Raw genomic sequence first — 4,998 nt, 5'->3', positions numbered from 1 at the left:
TGCAATTATAGATTTGTATGAAAACATGCATTCACTCAGTGACAAGCTCTCTTGCTTTATACTTTTTCAAAAAGAAAAGAAAAAGTTAGAAGGGCTGTTTTCTCCTCCTGCTTCCTTCCTCCCTCTCCCCACTTTTTAGTTGAGATGTTATGCAGTTTGATTGACATCACTGAGGGATGCAGGGACTTAGCATCTCCATATACAAGAATTTAAGTGTCCTGATGACACCTGTCCTGGTTTGGGCTGGGACAGAGTTAACTTTCTTCACAGTAGTTAGTAAAGGGCTATGTTTTGAATTTGTGCTGAGAAGAAGGCTGATAACATACTGATGGTTAGAGTTGCTGCCAGGGCAGTCAAGGACTTTTCAGCTTCTCTGCTGTGCCAGTGTCTGCAGGTGCAGGAGAAGGTGGGAGGGAGCACAGCTCCAGTTACTAGCCCAAGATTCTTATATTTTCTGGGATTGCCATTTCTCCCTGTTCCAGAATGGATTGTTGGCTGGCAGTAGGCTAAGCCTTGGTCATTAGGTGGTGAGCAGTTTCACTGCGTATCGCCTACCCTGAGAGAGGGGTCAAATCACTAATTTGTCTATTTGTACATGCTACGATAATCATCATCATTATTATTATAATTATTTTCAATTTTATTGTAGTTTAGTTATTTAATTGTTCTTATCTCAACCTGTGAGTCTCTTTTCTCTTTACCCCTTCAATTCTGTTAACTGTCCCAGGGAGGGGGGAGGGTGAGCAACCAGTTGTTGTGGTGTTTTGCTGACAGCCAGGGGTAAAACCACAACACCACAAATCAAGCTGTAGGAGAGACTGCACTGGAGCTCCTGTACTTCATGTTTTCCAGTAGTTAAGCCCTGCAGGCTGTCTGCAAAATAACCTTGTCTGTATGGACTGTCACGTGTCGAGGTCTGTGTCTCTGTGCAGGAAGGGTGTGCATGCTTGTGAGAGGGAGCAAGAGCTTGCACCGCAGCTGAACAGCAACACAAGTGCTGATGAAGTTGAAAAAAAGGTCTCCAGTCACCTGTGCAGTACATCTGTAGATCCTGGTCTTACCTTGATAGTGTGTTGCACAACAGGGAGCAGTCCTTCAGAAAGATGGTGAGAGAGCTAGTTAAAGGGTAGCTGATAAAGAAGACCTGTGTGTGAGGAACCAGGGTCTGTAATTAGTAAGGGGTTTTCTCATTTCTTTGGAGGGCAGCAGATACAAATAGAAATAGAGATAATCTTTTAAGGGAGGATTTTTTCTTAACTACTGAGCTTCTCAGGCACAGGGTGCTTTACACATTAAATGAGCAGTGCAGCAGCTGGATGGAGTTCCAAGCAGGATGATTTTCCTAGTTAGCATGAGTCTGTCCGCAGTATTGAGTGGTTAGTGATGCTAACATGTGGGGCTCCTGTGTCTGCAGGCTGGAATTAGCTTGCCTTCCTGGGGTTTGTCTCTCTCAGGTCTGTCTTGAAAGCTGACCCTCTTTCTTCCGTTCCCTGCCGCGGCAGAGCTGTGTGTTTCTGCTTGTTGCCTGCGTGTGGGCCCGTGTCATATAACAATGTTTTCAGCTTTTGTGATCACGTAATGATTTTGAAAGAGTAGATCAGCTTATTCCCAGCTACTGCTTGGAGACTAGGGTGGAAGGGACAGGCAGAAGAGCACTGATAAATAATTTATTTGGCAGTTGGGCAAAATTATTTTGTCCTACAAAATCCCAATTTTACCATCATAAGGATTGCATTTAAAAGTGTTCGTAACAGAATGAATGACTGAATGTGGGTGGCTGCCAGTACTCTTGAAACCCACCTTCTGCGTATCTCTGCAGACAACCATTGTGTATAAATGTGTACGTGGAGTTTAAGACTTCTGCAACATGTTTGTGGACCACAGTCAAATATCTTCCAAACGATTAGTTAGTTGTCCACGGCAGAACTTTTCTATCAATCTCCTTTGCTGGCTGCTTGTAGGTAATGAATGGAGAGTAGAAAATTTGCTTCTTGTAGAACTCCATAGAAACTGTGCATGCAGCAGCTGTGTGCTCTTTTCCTGGTGGTCTGCTTGGGAGTGTTTTGCAGAGGGTTCCCTAGAATCAGAAGTATCGCTGCATTCATGGTTTTGAATAGCCTGGATGGAGGAAATGTGCTGAGATCTACTGATCACAGGAGAGTCTAATAAAATTATTTTGGTTCCAAATCTTCCCTGAATTCACATGATTCATACTGGAATAAAATAGGAAAGTGGCTTGGATAGGTGTGTACGTTCTAAGATAGTGTGAGTCTCTGAGTGGCTGCCCAGACTTGGGCCACATCACTCTGGTCTTTCTGTCCCATGTTTCTAAATTTAACAATCTCTTTACAGCCTCTTAAAACAGTGAGGATTTGGCCTATTGTTTGTTCTCAGTACTGCTCTGCGTTAGCATCCTGATTCACCTTTTACTTAATTGTTTCGTTTAGTAGCCCTGGTCAATGTAATAGCAATAATTTCTAAAACCACAAAACATGAGAATGCCTGTGTCTTTCACTGATAAAAATAAATGTGTTTTCAGTGCATCGGTGTCCCAGGCCAGATATTTTCATGTTTCAACACCTCATTTCAAACAAAATGAATTTCATTGTCTGTGATTTTTATCTTTTAGTTTCCAAAGTATGGAAATGGTGTTGGCTCCAGCGTGTGGGTGCCTGGGTTTAGGCTGCAAACATCAGCACAGTTCCTGTTGCAGGATGATGTTACATTGATGCTCAGAGGGTAAAAATCTGTGTTTTGAGATTTATGAACTTCTGAGTAATGAGAAACCAGAGCAACAATCTACAACCATCTGTGATCACAGAACCAGTTGCTCAGTTAAGTTTCGAAGGCGTGGGTTGTGTCAAAGAGATATGTGCAATATGTAGAGTAGGTCACTTCGGTTTTGAAATGTGTTCCAATTTCTGAATTTGTGGCTGTTGCGTTAATTGGCAGTCAGGTTTCAGCTGATGCATCCTTCTGAGTATGAGCAGTCTATCAACAGAGAAGAGGCACCATTTGGAGCTGATGATTGTTTGTAAACATTTGTAAGGTTTCTGTGCAAAAGCATGAGAGGAGCCTCATCAGTCTTAAATACTCTGCTTCTATTGCAGAGGACAGTGCTGAGACAAGCGCGTACCCATTGATGTGGTTTTGCTGCCTAGTAGGTTAAATGTTAGGCATGGAAGGTACTTTGATAGGTATTCCAGACAGCAAGTAATGAATGCAGTGGTTTGTCAGTGGGAGAAAAGTTGTGTCTGTATCTTCTGAAGTATTGATTCTTGTCTTCTGTTTACATAAGATAAGTGGTACTGTTAATGGGTAGCAGCATTCAAATGAGATATGCTTATGCAGGGCATAATATGAATCTGAAGCACACAGGCTCTACCAGCTAAACCAAATATTCATTGCTAGTGAAACCACAGGTTTGGAGGATAAAAGGAACATGGCACACTTAGTGTGTGTAGATGTAAGTAAATTTTTATTGCTGTGTCTTGTGCCGAGTGGACAGAGCCTGTGTTCTGGCCAGGAATACTGTTAGAGGGCTGGGTCAGGAGCTTATTCATTAAATAGTCATTTGCGTGTGCCCGTGGCTTATGTCTGGTGCAGGTCAGTTCTGGCTTGGTTACAGCGTGGCCTGTGTGAGGTGAGCTGTATTCTCACTGGACGATACCCACTTTATTATTTGACAGCTTGCTCTGGTATCAAATTCAGTCCTTAGCATGCCTCTTGTCTTTCCCACAGTGACTCTAGAGGAACAAGGATGAGTGATGTTGGCATGTTACTGTGAGGAAGTGCTGTCTCAACGGGTGTGGAGGGATCTTCTTGTGAAGGGCCAATGATTAAAAACAAGGAAAATTCACATTGCAAAGCTGAAATGCTTTGAAGGCTCCAGCAGCCCTTTAACTAGTTGTGTAGATACCAGAGATCAGGTTTGTAGATGTTTTTAAGTATTCATATGCCTCAGTGCCTTATTTGTAAAACAGGAAAGTACATATAATCCCACTCAGAGGGTCCAGGACTAATACTCCAAGTACTGAGAGATGTGGATACTTTCTGCAATGCTAGTGAATATTGTAACTATCTAAAGCAGTAATAAATGCATTTAGATCTGTTGAGGGGGCGGGGGGAATCAAACATAAAAATTGTTGATTTTCCCTTTCAATAAAAGGTAAAACAAGTTGTGGTAGTTTTGTGGCTCCTAGTTTCTTACTAGTTGTGATGTGCATGCAGTGCATAGAAAATACAGAGCAATTATAAGACTATAAAGAAATTTATTTCCCTCTTGCAATGTCAACATGTTCGAGGAAGCGAATGCCACTTCTGAATTTCTATATACCTCAGAAGGAAGAAAACATTCAATAAAAATTGCCTTTTTAAAGAGTAGCTGGCTAGGTTGTTTTATAGGTAGGAGCATGAGAGTATTTTTAAAAAGCTTTTTTATTGATTCAGTTGAATCACTGTCTGAAGGAAGCAAATTTAGAGAGGACAACAGAGGAAGAAATTCAGTCCTACTGTAGGAGGATATCTTAATGAACTGCTTGTCCATCTTCTGTGTTGTGCTTGAATTTCCTCACTGAGCCATCTAGTTGAAATAAAACGAGAAAGGACATTTTGTTATCTAATGGTAGGTCATGTTTTAGTGCCTGTAACTTGCCTTGCTAGAACCTGTGACTTGTGAGCATACCTCTTGTCTCCTCGAGACTGTGAGCTAAGAGTTTCAGATGCCTAAATATGCAGCTAGAACTGAAACACTTTGGTTAGCTGAGACTACCCACTATAGAAAAACAAGCCAGTAGTTCATGAGCAGATTTCCTGTGAAGAGGAAGCTCTGCTGAAGCTCTTTCACATTAGGAAAGCTGGAGGACTGATGTGAAATAGCATGGCAGGGAGGTCTGTCTTACCTTGCTTTTGTCAGCCACTGTGCAGGATGAGCATTGCTAGAAGATGTTGCACTTACCTGTGTGTTCCTTTCTGAACTTGTGTTGGGAGGAAGAAGAT

Source organism: Pterocles gutturalis, unplaced genomic scaffold (genome assembly GCF_000699245.1).
Source record: "Pterocles gutturalis isolate BGI_N339 unplaced genomic scaffold, ASM69924v1 scaffold14031, whole genome shotgun sequence".
NCBI lineage: Eukaryota > Metazoa > Chordata > Aves > Pterocliformes > Pteroclidae > Pterocles > Pterocles gutturalis.
The sequence above is the reverse complement of the archived record's forward strand: the minus strand, read 5'-3'. Positions refer to the sequence as shown.